Source organism: Nerophis ophidion, linkage group LG26 (assembly GCF_033978795.1).
Source record: "Nerophis ophidion isolate RoL-2023_Sa linkage group LG26, RoL_Noph_v1.0, whole genome shotgun sequence".
NCBI lineage: Eukaryota > Metazoa > Chordata > Actinopteri > Syngnathiformes > Syngnathidae > Nerophis > Nerophis ophidion.
This window is the reverse complement of record NC_084636.1, coordinates 35,653,342-35,669,265: the sequence shown is the minus strand read 5'-3', so window position 1 is coordinate 35,669,265 and position 15,924 is coordinate 35,653,342. Positions and strand designations below refer to the sequence as shown.

Here is a 15,924-nt window from a genome sequence, read left to right as displayed (position 1 = left end):
ACTTCTGCTTGCTGCTCTCTGCTCAACAACCCACTGTTCCAGTTTGTCCTCCTAGTGATGTTACTAACACTTCTGCTTGCTGCTCAACAACCCACTGTTCCAGTTTGTCCTCCTAGTGATGTTACTGACACTTCTGCTTGCTGCTCTCTGCTCAACAACCCACTGTTCCAGTTTGTCCTCCTAGTGATGTTACTAACACTTCTGCTTGCTGCTCTCTGCTCAACAACCCACTGTTCCAGTTTGTCCTCCTAGTGATGTTACTGACACTTCTGCTTGCTGCTCTCTGCTCAACAACCCACTGTTCCAGTTTGTCCTCCTAGTGATGTACTAACACTTCTGCTTGCTGCTCAACAACCCACTGTTCCAGTTTGTCCTCCTAGTGATGTTACTAACACTTCTGCTTGCTGCTCTCTGCTCAACAACCCACTGTTCCAGTTTGTCCTCCTAGTGATGTTACTAACACTTCTGCTTGCTGCTCTCTGCTCAACAACCCACTGTTCCAGTTTGTCCTCCTAGTGATGTTACTGACACTTCTGCTTGCTGCTCTCTGTTCAACAACCCACTGTTCCAGTTTGTCCTCCTAGTGATGTTACTAACACTTCTGCTTGCTGCTCAACAACCCACTGTTCCAGTTTGTCCTCCTAGTGATGTTACTGACACTTCTGCTTGCTGCTCTCTGTTCAACAACCCACTGTTCCAGTTTGTCCTCCTAGTGATGTTACTAACACTTCTGCTTGCTGCTCTCTGCTCAACAACCCACTGTTCCAGTTTGTCCTCCTAGTGATGTTACTAACACTTCTGCTTGCTGCTCTCTGCTCAACAACCCACTGTTCCAGTTTGTCCTCCTAGTGATGTTACTAACACTTCTGCTTGCTGCTCAACAACCCACTGTTCCAGTTTGTCCTCCTAGTGATGTTACTTACACTTCTGCTTGCTGCTCTCTGCTCAACAACCCACTGTTCCAGTTTGTCCTCCTAGTGATGTTACTGACACTTCTGCTCTCTGTTCAACAACCCACTGTTCCAGTTTGTCCTCCTAGTGATGTTACTAACACTTCTGCTTGCTGCTCAACAACCCACTGTTCCAGTTTGTCCTCCTAGTGATGTTACTGACACTTCTGCTTGCTGCTCTCTGCTCAACAACCCACTGTTCCAGTTTGTCCTCCTAGTGATGTTACTAACACTTCTGCTTGCTGCTCTCTGCTCAACAACCCACTGTTCCAGTTTGTCCTCCTAGTGATGTTACTGACACTTCTGCTTGCTGCTCTCTGTTCAACAACCCACTGTTCCAGTTTGTCCTCCTAGTGATGTTACTGACACTTCTGCTTGCTGCTCTCTGTTCAACAACCCACTGTTCCAGTTTGTCCTCCTAGTGATGTTACTAACACTTCTGCTTGCTGCTCAACAACCCACTGTTCCAGTTTGTCCTCCTAGTGATGTTACTGACACTTCTGCTTGCTGCTCTCTGTTCAACAACCCACTGTTCCAGTTTGTCCTCCTAGTGATGTTACTAACACTTCTGCTTGCTGCTCTCTGCTCAACAACCCACTGTTCCAGTTTGTCCTCCTAGTGATGTTACTAACACTTCTGCTTGCTGCTCTCTGCTCAACAACCCACTGTTCCAGTTTGTCCTCCTAGTGATGTTACTAACACTTCTGCTTGCTGCTCTCTGCTCAACAACCCACTGTTCCAGTTTGTCCTCCTAGTGATGTTACTGACACTTCTGCTTGCTGCTCTCTGTTCAACAACCCACTGTTCCAGTTTGTCCTCCTAGTGATGTTACTGACACTTCTGCTTGCTGCTCTCTGTTCAACAACCCACTGTTCCAGTTTGTCCTCCTAGTGATGTTACTAACACTTCTGCTTGCTGCTCAACAACCCACTGTTCCAGTTTGTCCTCCTAGTGATGTTACTGACACTTCTGCTTGCTGCTCTCTGTTCAACAACCCACTGTTCCAGTTTGTCCTCCTAGTGATGTTACTAACACTTCTGCTTGCTGCTCTCTGCTCAACAACCCACTGTTCCAGTTTGTCCTCCTAGTGATGTTACTAACACTTCTGCTTGCTGCTCTCTGCTCAACAACCCACTGTTCCAGTTTGTCCTCCTAGTGATGTTACTAACACTTCTGCTTGCTGCTCTCTGTTCAACAACCCACTGTTCCAGTTTGTCCTCCTAGTGATGTTACTAACACTTCTGCTTGCTGCTCTCTGTTCAACAACCCACTGTTCCAGTTTGTCCTCCTAGTGATGTTACTAACACTTCTGCTTGCTGCTCTCTGTTCAACTACCCTCTGTTCCAGTTTGTCCTCCTAGTGATGTTACTGACACTTCTGCTTGCTGCTCTCTGCTCAACAACCCACTGTTCCAGTTTGTCCTCCTAGTGATGTTACTAACACTTCTGCTTGCTGCTCTCTGCTCAACAACCCACTGTTCCAGTTTGTCCTCCTAGTGATGTTACTAACACTTCTGCTTGCTGCTCTCTGTTCAACAACCCACTGTTCCAGTTTGTCCTCCTAGTGATGTTACTAACACTTCTGCTTGCTGCTCTCTGTTCAACAACCCACTGTTCCAGTTTGTCCTCCTAGTGATGTTACTAACACTTCTGCTTGCTGCTCTCTGTTCAACTACCCTCTGTTCCAGTTTGTCCTCCTAGTGATGTTACTGACACTTCTGCTTGCTGCTCTCTGCTCAACAACCCACTGTTCCAGTTTGTCCTCCTAGTGATGTTACTAACACTTCTGCTTGCTGCTCTCTGTTCAACTACCCTCTGTTCCAGTTTGTCCTCCTAGTGATGTTACTGACACTTCTGCTTGCTGCTCTCTGCTCAACAACCCACTGTTCCAGTTTGTCCTCCTAGTGATGTTACTAACACTTCTGCTTGCTGCTCTCTGCTCAACAACCCACTGTTCCAGTTTGTCCTCCTAGTGATGTTACTGACACTTCTGCTTGCTGCTCTCTGCTCAACAACCCACTGTTCCAGTTTGTCCTCCTAGTGATGTTACTGACACTTCTGCTTGCTGCTCTCTGTTCAACAACCCACTGTTCCAGTTTGTCCTCCTAGTGATGTTACTGACACTTCTGCTTGCTGCTCTCTGCTCAACAACCCACTGTTCCAGTTTGTCCTCCTAGTGATGTTACTAACACTTCTGCTTGCTGCTCTCTGTTCAACAACCCACTGTTCCAGTTTGTCCTCCTAGTGATGTTACTGACACTTCTGCTTGCTGTTCAACAACCCACTGTTCCAGTTTGTCCTCCTAGTGATGTTACTAACACTTCTGCTTGCTGCTCTCTGCTCAACAACCCACTGTTCCAGTTTGTCCTCCTAGTGATGTTACTAACACTTCTGCTTGCTGTTCAACAACCCACTGTTCCAGTTTGTCCTCCTAGTGATGTTACTGACACTTCTGCTTGCTGCTCTCTGTTCAACAACCCACTGTTCCAGTTTGTCCTCCTAGTGATGTTACTGACACTTCTGCTCTCTGCTCAACAACCCACTGTTCCAGTTTGTCCTCCTAGTGATGTTACTAACACTTCTGCTTGCTGCTCTCTGCTCAACAACCCACTGTTCCAGTTTGTCCTCCTAGTGATGTTACTAACACTTCTGCTTGCTGCTCTCTGCTCAACAACCCACTGTTCCAGTTTGTCCTCCTAGTGATGTTACTGACACTTCTGCTTGCTGCTCTCTGCTCAACAACCCACTGTTCCAGTTTGTCCTCCTAGTGATGTTACTAACACTTCTGCTTGCTGCTCTCTGCTCAACAACCCACTGTTCCAGTTTGTCCTCCTAGTGATGTTACTAACACTTCTGCTTGCTGCTCTCTGCTCAACAACCCACTGTTCCAGTTTGTCCTCCTAGTGATGTTACTGACACTTCTGCTTGCTGCTCTCTGTTCAACAACCCACTGTTCCAGTTTGTCCTCCTAGTGATGTTACTAACACTTCTGCTTGCTGCTCTCTGCTCAACAACCCACTGTTCCAGTTTGTCCTCCTAGTGATGTTACTGACACTTCTGCTTGCTGCTCTCTGCTCAACAACCCACTGTTCCAGTTTGTCCTCCTAGTGATGTTACTGACACTTCTGCTTGCTGCTCTCTGCTCAACAACCCACTGTTCCAGTTTGTCCTCCTAGTGATGTTACTAACACTTCTGCTTGCTGCTCTCTGTTCAACAACCCACTGTTCCAGTTTGTCCTCCTAGTGATGTTACTAACACTTCTGCTTGCTGCTCTCTGCTCAACAACCCACTGTTCCAGTTTGTCCTCCTAGTGATGTTACTAACACTTCTGCTTGCTGCTCTCTGCTCAACAACCCACTGTTCCAGTTTGTCCTCCTAGTGATGTTACTGACACTTCTGCTTGCTGCTCTCTGTTCAACAACCCACTGTTCCAGTTTGTCCTCCTAGTGATGTTACTAACACTTCTGCTTGCTGCTCAACAACCCACTGTTCCAGTTTGTCCTCCTAGTGATGTTACTGACACTTCTGCTTGCTGCTCTCTGTTCAACAACCCACTGTTCCAGTTTGTCCTCCTAGTGATGTTACTAACACTTCTGCTTGCTGCTCTCTGTTCAACAACCCACTGTTCCAGTTTGTCCTCCTAGTGATGTTACTAACACTTCTGCTTGCTGCTCAACAACCCACTGTTCCAGTTTGTCCTCCTAGTGATGTTACTAACACTTCTGCTTGCTGCTCTCTGCTCAACAACCCACTGTTCCAGTTTGTCCTCCTAGTGATGTTACTAACACTTCTACTTGCTGCTCTCTGCTCAACAACCCACTGTTCCAGTTTGTCCTCCTAGTGATGTTACTGACACTTCTGCTTGCTGCTCTCTGTTCAACAACCCACTGTTCCAGTTTGTCCTCCTAGTGATGTTACTAACACTTCTGCTTGCTGCTCAACAACCCACTGTTCCAGTTTGTCCTCCTAGTGATGTTACTGACACTTCTGCTTGCTGCTCTCTGTTCAACAACCCACTGTTCCAGTTTGTCCTCCTAGTGATGTTACTAACACTTCTGCTTGCTGCTCTCTGCTCAACAACCCACTGTTCCAGTTTGTCCTCCTAGTGATGTTACTAACACTTCTGCTTGCTGCTCAACAACCCACTGTTCCAGTTTGTCCTCCTAGTGATGTTACTTACACTTCTGCTTGCTGCTCTCTGCTCAACAACCCACTGTTCCAGTTTGTCCTCCTAGTGATGTTACTGACACTTCTGCTCTCTGTTCAACAACCCACTGTTCCAGTTTGTCCTCCTAGTGATGTTACTAACACTTCTGCTTGCTGCTCAACAACCCACTGTTCCAGTTTGTCCTCCTAGTGATGTTACTAACACTTCTGCTTGCTGCTCAACAACCCACTGTTCCAGTTTGTCCTCCTAGTGATGTTACTGACACTTCTGCTTGCTGCTCTCTGCTCAACAACCCACTGTTCCAGTTTGTCCTCCTAGTGATGTTACTAACACTTCTGCCTGCTGCTCAACAACCCACTGTTCCAGTTTGTCCTCCTAGTGATGTTACTAACACTTCTGCTTGCTGCTCAACAACCCACTGTTCCAGTTTGTCCTCCTAGTGATGTTACTGACACTTCTGCTTGCTGCTCAACAACCCACTGTTCCAGTTTGTCCTCCTAGTGATGTTACTAACACTTCTGCTTGCTGCTCTCTGCTCAACAACCCACTGTTCCAGTTTGTCCTCCTAGTGATGTTACTAACACTTCTGCTTGCTGCTCTCTGCTCAACAACCCACTGTTCCAGTTTGTCCTCCTAGTGATGTTACTGACACTTCTGCTTGCTGCTCTCTGTTCAACAACCCACTGTTCCAGTTTGTCCTCCTAGTGATGTTACTAACACTTCTGCTTGCTGCTCAACAACCCACTGTTCCAGTTTGTCCTCCTAGTGATGTTACTGACACTTCTGCTTGCTGCTCAACAACCCACTGTTCCAGTTTGTCCTCCTAGTGATGTTACTGACACTTCTGCTTGCTGCTCTCTGTTCAACAACCCACTGTTCCAGTTTGTCCTCCTAGTGATGTTACTAACACTTCTGCTTGCTGCTCTCTGCTCAACAACCCACTGTTCCAGTTTGTCCTCCTAGTGATGTTACTGACACTTCTGCTTGCTGCTCTCTGTTCAACAACCCACTGTTCCAGTTTGTCCTCCTAGTGATGTTACTGACACTTCTGCTTGCTGCTCTCTGCTCAACAACCCACTGTTCCAGTTTGTCCTCCTAGTGATGTTACTAACACTTCTGCTTGCTGCTCTCTGCTCAACAACCCACTGTTCCAGTTTGTCCTCCTAGTGATGTTACTGACACTTCTGCTTGCTGCTCTCTGCTCAACAACCCACTGTTCCAGTTTGTCCTCCTAGTGATGTTACTGACACTTCTGCTTGCTGCTCTCTGCTCAACAACCCACTGTTCCAGTTTGTCCTCCTAGTGATGTTACTAACACTTCTGCTTGCTGCTCTCTGCTCAACAACCCACTGTTCCAGTTTGTCCTCCTAGTGATGTTACTGACACTTCTGCTTGCTGCTCTCTGCTCAACAACCCACTGTTCCAGTTTGTCCTCCTAGTGATGTTACTGACACTTCTGCTTGCTGCTCTCTGCTCAACAACCCACTGTTCCAGTTTGTCCTCCTAGTGATGTTACTAACACTTCTGCTTGCTGCTCAACAACCCACTGTTCCAGTTTGTCCTCCTAGTGATGTTACTGACACTTCTGCTTGCTGCTCTCTGCTCAACAACCCACTGTTCCAGTTTGTCCTCCTAGTGATGTTACTAACACTTCTGCTTGCTGCTCTCTGCTCAACAACCCACTGTTCCAGTTTGTCCTCCTAGTGATGTTACTGACACTTCTGCTTGCTGCTCTCTGCTCAACAACCCACTGTTCCAGTTTGTCCTCCTAGTGATGTTACTGACACTTCTGCTTGCTGCTCTCTGCTCAACAACCCACTGTTCCAGTTTGTCCTCCTAGTGATGTTACTAACACTTCTGCTTGCTGCTCAACAACCCACTGTTCCAGTTTGTCCTCCTAGTGATGTTACTGACACTTCTGCTTGCTGCTCTCTGCTCAACAACCCACTGTTCCAGTTTGTCCTCCTAGTGATGTTACTAACACTTCTGCCTGCTGCTCAACAACCCACTGTTCCAGTTTGTCCTCCTAGTGATGTTACTAACACTTCTGCTTGCTGCTCAACAACCCACTGTTCCAGTTTGTCCTCCTAGTGATGTTACTGACACTTCTGCTTGCTGCTCAACAACCCACTGTTCCAGTTTGTCCTCCTAGTGATGTTACTAACACTTCTGCTTGCTGCTCTCTGCTCAACAACCCACTGTTCCAGTTTGTCCTCCTAGTGATGTTACTAACACTTCTGCTTGCTGCTCTCTGCTCAACAACCCACTGTTCCAGTTTGTCCTCCTAGTGATGTTACTGACACTTCTGCTTGCTGCTCTCTGTTCAACAACCCACTGTTCCAGTTTGTCCTCCTAGTGATGTTACTAACACTTCTGCTTGCTGCTCAACAACCCACTGTTCCAGTTTGTCCTCCTAGTGATGTTACTGACACTTCTGCTTGCTGCTCTCTGTTCAACAACCCACTGTTCCAGTTTGTCCTCCTAGTGATGTTACTGACACTTCTGCTTGCTGCTCTCTGCTCAACAACCCACTGTTCCAGTTTGTCCTCCTAGTGATGTTACTAACACTTCTGCTTGCTGCTCTCTGCTCAACAACCCACTGTTCCAGTTTGTCCTCCTAGTGATGTTACTGACACTTCTGCTTGCTGCTCTCTGCTCAACAACCCACTGTTCCAGTTTGTCCTCCTAGTGATGTTACTGACACTTCTGCTTGCTGCTCTCTGCTCAACAACCCACTGTTCCAGTTTGTCCTCCTAGTGATGTTACTAACACTTCTGCTTGCTGCTCAACAACCCACTGTTCCAGTTTGTCCTCCTAGTGATGTTACTGACACTTCTGCTTGCTGCTCTCTGCTCAACAACCCACTGTTCCAGTTTGTCCTCCTAGTGATGTTACTAACACTTCTGCTTGCTGCTCTCTGCTCAACAACCCACTGTTCCAGTTTGTCCTCCTAGTGATGTTACTGACACTTCTGCTTGCTGCTCTCTGCTCAACAACCCACTGTTCCAGTTTGTCCTCCTAGTGATGTTACTAACACTTCTGCTTGCTACTCAACAACCCACTGTTCCAGTTTGTCCTCCTAGTGATGTTACTAACACTTCTGCTTGCTGCTCTCTGCTCAACAACCCACTGTTCCAGTTTGTCCTCCTAGTGATGTTACTAACACTTCTGCTTGCTGCTCTCTGCTCAACAACCCACTGTTCCAGTTTGTCCTCCTAGTGATGTTACTAACACTTCTGCTTGCTGCTCTCTGCTCAACAACCCACTGTTCCAGTTTGTCCTCCTAGTGATGTTACTGACACTTCTGCTTGCTGCTCTCTGCTCAACAACCCACTGTTCCAGTTTGTCCTCCTAGTGATGTTACTAACACTTCTGCCTGCTGCTCAACAACCCACTGTTCCAGTTTGTCCTCCTAGTGATGTTACTAACACTTCTGCTTGCTGCTCAACAACCCACTGTTCCAGTTTGTCCTCCTAGTGATGTTACTGACACTTCTGCTTGCTGCTCTCTGTTCAACAACCCACTGTTCCAGTTTGTCCTCCTAGTGATGTTACTGACACTTCTGCTTGCTGCTCTCTGTTCAACAACCCACTGTTCCAGTTTGTCCTCCTAGTGATGTTACTAACACTTCTGCTTGCTGCTCTCTGCTCAACAACCCACTGTTCCAGTTTGTCCTCCTAGTGATGTTACTAACACTTCTGCTTGCTGTTCAACAACCCACTGTTCCAGTTTGTCCTCCTAGTGATGTTACTGACACTTCTGCTTGCTGCTCAACAACCCACTGTTCCAGTTTGTCCTCCTAGTGATGTTACTGACACTTCTGCTCTCTGCTCAACAACCCACTGTTCCAGTTTGTCCTCCTAGTGATGTTACTAACACTTCTGCTTGCTGCTCTCTGCTCAACAACCCACTGTTCCAGTTTGTGCTCCTAGTGATGTTACTAACACTTCTGCTCTCTGCTCAACAACCCACTGTTCCAGTTTGTCCTCCTAGTGATGTTACTAACACTTCTGCTTGCTGCTCAACAACCCACTGTTCCAGTTTGTCCTCCTAGTGATGTTACTGACACTTCTGCTTGCTGCTCAACAACCCACTGTTCCAGTTTGTCCTCCTAGTGATGTTACTAACACTTCTGCTTGCTGCTCTCTGCTCAACAACCCACTGTTCCAGTTTGTCCTCCTAGTGATGTTACTAACACTTCTGCTTGCTGCTCTCTGCTCAACAACCCACTGTTCCAGTTTGTCCTCCTAGTGATGTTACTGACACTTCTGCTTGCTGCTCTCTGTTCAACAACCCACTGTTCCAGTTTGTCCTCCTAGTGATGTTACTAACACTTCTGCTTGCTGCTCAACAACCCACTGTTCCAGTTTGTCCTCCTAGTGATGTTACTGACACTTCTGCTTGCTGCTCAACAACCCACTGTTCCAGTTTGTCCTCCTAGTGATGTTACTGACACTTCTGCTTGCTGCTCTCTGTTCAACAACCCACTGTTCCAGTTTGTCCTCCTAGTGATGTTACTAACACTTCTGCTTGCTGCTCTCTGCTCAACAACCCACTGTTCCAGTTTGTCCTCCTAGTGATGTTACTGACACTTCTGCTTGCTGCTCTCTGTTCAACAACCCACTGTTCCAGTTTGTCCTCCTAGTGATGTTACTGACACTTCTGCTTGCTGCTCTCTGCTCAACAACCCACTGTTCCAGTTTGTCCTCCTAGTGATGTTACTAACACTTCTGCTTGCTGCTCTCTGCTCAACAACCCACTGTTCCAGTTTGTCCTCCTAGTGATGTTACTGACACTTCTGCTTGCTGCTCTCTGCTCAACAACCCACTGTTCCAGTTTGTCCTCCTAGTGATGTTACTGACACTTCTGCTTGCTGCTCTCTGCTCAACAACCCACTGTTCCAGTTTGTCCTCCTAGTGATGTTACTAACACTTCTGCTTGCTGCTCTCTGCTCAACAACCCACTGTTCCAGTTTGTCCTCCTAGTGATGTTACTGACACTTCTGCTTGCTGCTCTCTGCTCAACAACCCACTGTTCCAGTTTGTCCTCCTAGTGATGTTACTGACACTTCTGCTTGCTGCTCTCTGCTCAACAACCCACTGTTCCAGTTTGTCCTCCTAGTGATGTTACTAACACTTCTGCTTGCTGCTCAACAACCCACTGTTCCAGTTTGTCCTCCTAGTGATGTTACTGACACTTCTGCTTGCTGCTCTCTGCTCAACAACCCACTGTTCCAGTTTGTCCTCCTAGTGATGTTACTAACACTTCTGCTTGCTGCTCTCTGCTCAACAACCCACTGTTCCAGTTTGTCCTCCTAGTGATGTTACTGACACTTCTGCTTGCTGCTCTCTGCTCAACAACCCACTGTTCCAGTTTGTCCTCCTAGTGATGTTACTGACACTTCTGCTTGCTGCTCTCTGCTCAACAACCCACTGTTCCAGTTTGTCCTCCTAGTGATGTTACTAACACTTCTGCTTGCTGCTCAACAACCCACTGTTCCAGTTTGTCCTCCTAGTGATGTTACTGACACTTCTGCTTGCTGCTCTCTGCTCAACAACCCACTGTTCCAGTTTGTCCTCCTAGTGATGTTACTAACACTTCTGCCTGCTGCTCAACAACCCACTGTTCCAGTTTGTCCTCCTAGTGATGTTACTAACACTTCTGCTTGCTGCTCAACAACCCACTGTTCCAGTTTGTCCTCCTAGTGATGTTACTGACACTTCTGCTTGCTGCTCAACAACCCACTGTTCCAGTTTGTCCTCCTAGTGATGTTACTAACACTTCTGCTTGCTGCTCTCTGCTCAACAACCCACTGTTCCAGTTTGTCCTCCTAGTGATGTTACTAACACTTCTGCTTGCTGCTCTCTGCTCAACAACCCACTGTTCCAGTTTGTCCTCCTAGTGATGTTACTGACACTTCTGCTTGCTGCTCTCTGTTCAACAACCCACTGTTCCAGTTTGTCCTCCTAGTGATGTTACTAACACTTCTGCTTGCTGCTCAACAACCCACTGTTCCAGTTTGTCCTCCTAGTGATGTTACTGACACTTCTGCTTGCTGCTCTCTGTTCAACAACCCACTGTTCCAGTTTGTCCTCCTAGTGATGTTACTGACACTTCTGCTTGCTGCTCTCTGCTCAACAACCCACTGTTCCAGTTTGTCCTCCTAGTGATGTTACTAACACTTCTGCTTGCTGCTCTCTGCTCAACAACCCACTGTTCCAGTTTGTCCTCCTAGTGATGTTACTGACACTTCTGCTTGCTGCTCTCTGCTCAACAACCCACTGTTCCAGTTTGTCCTCCTAGTGATGTTACTGACACTTCTGCTTGCTGCTCTCTGCTCAACAACCCACTGTTCCAGTTTGTCCTCCTAGTGATGTTACTAACACTTCTGCTTGCTGCTCAACAACCCACTGTTCCAGTTTGTCCTCCTAGTGATGTTACTGACACTTCTGCTTGCTGCTCTCTGCTCAACAACCCACTGTTCCAGTTTGTCCTCCTAGTGATGTTACTAACACTTCTGCTTGCTGCTCTCTGCTCAACAACCCACTGTTCCAGTTTGTCCTCCTAGTGATGTTACTGACACTTCTGCTTGCTGCTCTCTGCTCAACAACCCACTGTTCCAGTTTGTCCTCCTAGTGATGTTACTAACACTTCTGCTTGCTACTCAACAACCCACTGTTCCAGTTTGTCCTCCTAGTGATGTTACTAACACTTCTGCTTGCTGCTCTCTGCTCAACAACCCACTGTTCCAGTTTGTCCTCCTAGTGATGTTACTAACACTTCTGCTTGCTGCTCTCTGCTCAACAACCCACTGTTCCAGTTTGTCCTCCTAGTGATGTTACTAACACTTCTGCTTGCTGCTCTCTGCTCAACAACCCACTGTTCCAGTTTGTCCTCCTAGTGATGTTACTGACACTTCTGCTTGCTGCTCTCTGCTCAACAACCCACTGTTCCAGTTTGTCCTCCTAGTGATGTTACTAACACTTCTGCCTGCTGCTCAACAACCCACTGTTCCAGTTTGTCCTCCTAGTGATGTTACTAACACTTCTGCTTGCTGCTCAACAACCCACTGTTCCAGTTTGTCCTCCTAGTGATGTTACTGACACTTCTGCTTGCTGCTCTCTGTTCAACAACCCACTGTTCCAGTTTGTCCTCCTAGTGATGTTACTGACACTTCTGCTTGCTGCTCTCTGTTCAACAACCCACTGTTCCAGTTTGTCCTCCTAGTGATGTTACTAACACTTCTGCTTGCTGCTCTCTGCTCAACAACCCACTGTTCCAGTTTGTCCTCCTAGTGATGTTACTAACACTTCTGCTTGCTGTTCAACAACCCACTGTTCCAGTTTGTCCTCCTAGTGATGTTACTGACACTTCTGCTTGCTGCTCAACAACCCACTGTTCCAGTTTGTCCTCCTAGTGATGTTACTGACACTTCTGCTCTCTGCTCAACAACCCACTGTTCCAGTTTGTCCTCCTAGTGATGTTACTAACACTTCTGCTTGCTGCTCTCTGCTCAACAACCCACTGTTCCAGTTTGTGCTCCTAGTGATGTTACTAACACTTCTGCTCTCTGCTCAACAACCCACTGTTCCAGTTTGTCCTCCTAGTGATGTTACTGACACTTCTGCTTGCTGCTCTCTGTTCAACAACCCACTGTTCCAGTTTGTCCTCCTAGTGATGTTACTAACACTTCTGCTTGCTGCTCTCTGTTCAACAACCCACTGTTCCAGTTTGTCCTCCTAGTGATGTTACTAACACTTCTGCTTGCTGCTCTCTGTTCAACAACCCACTGTTCCAGTTTGTCCTCCTAGTGATGTTACTGACACTTCTGCTTGCTGCTCAACAACCCACTGTTCCAGTTTGTCCTCCTAGTGATGTTACTAACACTTCTGCTTGCTGCTCTCTGCTCAACAACCCACTGTTCCAGTTTGTCCTCCTAGTGATGTTACTAACACTTCTGCTTGCTGCTCTCTGTTCAACAACCCACTGTTCCAGTTTGTCCTCCTAGTGATGTTACTAACACTTCTGCTTGCTGCTCAACAACCCACTGTTCCAGTTTGTCCTCCAACTGTTGCCATCTGTCTTTGTTCCCTCGGAAACTGTGTTGTCTTCTTTACTTGGCGCAGGTCATCTTGTTGCTTCCTCCACCTACGCACCATTGATTCATTTATGTTCAATTCTCTCGCTGCTGCTCTATTTCCGTGTTCTTCTGCGTGACTTAGGAGCCATTTTGTGGTCGTCTTTACAGAAACACACAAATGAAATGAATCGGATTAGCCGCGCGCTTCTTCTTCTACGGGGGCGGGTGCTTACCTTGGCGGTTGCTTACCGTAGAAGAAGAAGCGCTTCCTCTTTCCAGGTGGGCGGGTGCTTACCTTGGCGGTTGCGTACCGTAGAAGAAGAAGCGCTTCCTCTTTCCAGGTGGGCGGGTGCTTACCTTGGCGGTTGCGTACCGTAGAAGAAGAAGCGCTTCCTCTTTCCAGGTGGGCGGGTGCTTACCTTGGCGGTTGCTTACCGTAGAAGAAGAAGCGCTTCCTCTTTCCAGGTGGGCGGGTGCTTACCTTGGCGGTTGCGTACCGTAGAAGAAGAAGCGCTTCCTCTTTCCAGGTGGGCGGGTGCTTACCTTGGCGGTTGCGTACCGTAGAAGAAGAAGCGCTTCCTCTTTCCAGGTGGGCGGGTGCTTACCTTGGCGGTTGCGTACCGTAGAAGAAGAAGCGCTTCCTCTTTCCAGGTGGGCGGGTGCTTACCTTGGCGGTTGCGTACCGTAGAAGAAGAAGCGCTTCCTCTTTCCAGGTGGGCGGGTGCTTACCTTGGCGGTTGCTTACCGTAGAAGAAGAAGCGCTTCCTCTTTCCAGGTGGGCGGGTGCTTACCTTGGCGGTTGCGTACCGTAGAAGAAGAAGCGCTTCCTCTTTCCAGGTGGGCGGGTGCTTACCTTGGCGGTTGCTTACCGTAGAAGAAGAAGCGCTTCCTCTTTCCAGGTGGGCGGGTGCTTACCTTGGCGGTTGCGTACCGTAGAAGAAGAAGCGCTTCCTCTTTCCAGGTGGGCGGGTGCTTACCTTGGCGGTTGCGTACCGTAGAAGAAGAAGCGCTTCCTCTTTCCAGGTGGGCGGGTGCTTACCTTGGCGGTTGCTTACCGTAGAAGAAGAAGCGCTTCCTCTTCGACGGGGAAAAAAGATGGCGGCTGTTTACCGTGGTTGCGAGACCTAAACTTTATGAAAATAAATATTCATATTAATCCATATATTAAGCGCACCAAATTACAAGCCGCACTGTCAGCTTTTGAGAAAATGTGTGGTTTTTAGGTGCAGCTTATAGCGCGGAAAATACGTACTTCATTTATGTCGTCGTTATTTTTGTTTCCGTCTAAGAAGTATTGGGGTTAATCCCTCTTAGTGCCAAGGCAAATATAAGCTTTGGCTTCAGCCTCTTCCTTTTGCCGTCATTATTTTCTCTTTTTTGTGTGTGTGTAAATGTGTATGATTTTTAAATACGTATAATCTGTGCTGTTAAACTGATCAGACAAAATGGTTGATGGTTGATTACATAATGGAAATAAACGGATTTAATAAAAAAAAAAAACGTATGGGACGCAGGTTGTCTTACGTCAGCACCGGAGGTGGTCAAATCAGCTGCTCACCTGGTGGCTTTTTTGGGGATGAATAGGGAAGTCCTTCTTTAGCTGCTATCTTGTTTTATCATATATTGCTGTCACACCTGTCATTGTTCACTTTCGTATGCACATTAAATCAACAAAAAATCTTGACTTTGGAGAAATGTTCACAGACTCTAGTAATTGTCTCTCTATTAGATGTCACAGTGCCTACCTCTTTAGGACCACCCTTTCTAGATATATAACGATTTGTATTTACAACATTAACATATACATACTATAAAAATATAAAATAAGGTACCGTTTTAGTTAATTTTAAGAAGTTTTGTTTTAAATGATTTGTTTGTAATTGTTTTTTAATATTCATTATTTACTTCAAGTTATTACAGTATGTCTCTGTATGCATATTTATTTGATACATTTTGGCCAAAGGAGGCACATTTCAATTTCTTACTCACACTTATTACATTTGTTGGCCAGAGGGGAAGCACTTAAAACTTTCACACACATTTCTTATTTCATATGTTGACCAGAAGGGGAGCACTTTTAAATCCGACACTTCAATTTTAAAAATTCCTCCTTTTTGAGACCACCCTAATTTTGATAGATTTCACCACCGGGGGTGCAAATGAGACATTCCCGATTAGACACAATGGTTTTCCGTGTTGGTACCATGATTTATGTCCTAACTTGTTCACCGGTCCTCATATGGAAGGAACTACCAAAACACCCTCACTGCGGTCGTTAGAAGGGTACGACTCTTTACTCTCAACAGTAATAAAATGACCAACTTTGGGGTATATCACAGCGATAAAAAGTGTAAAGCATATAGATATCGATAAATAAATACATGCTTTTGACTTTGATTTTCCAGTAGTTCCCAAAACTCGTGATGACGCGTCACTTTTAAAAACCTCTCTATGTGCTAAATGAAACATCTAACTTGCCCCAATCTTCAATTGTATGTGTTGATATTGTTAATGATAGCGTGCGTGCGTATGCGTTTAATTGGGTTTTATTTTTAAGTGATGTGCAGCACAGGCTTGCAAATTGCCGTAGACTCTCTAAACTAAAATCATAATAATCAAAGACGTCTAGCACATTAAGGTGAGTTAAAGTTCATGAAAAGTTTTACTGCACATAACTCTTACAAACTGTTCTCAAACACCACACACATCATTGTTTTTGTTTTTCA

General features: G+C 46.4%; 1 protein-coding gene across 1 annotated transcript in view; it reads left to right on the top strand.

Moving 5' to 3' along the window:
* LOC133543780 (gastrula zinc finger protein XlCGF57.1-like) overlaps window positions 1-15,924 on the top strand; it is a 41,033-nt gene that overhangs the window by 23,591 nt on the left and 1,518 nt on the right. The gene's annotated exons all lie outside the window — the stretch shown is intronic.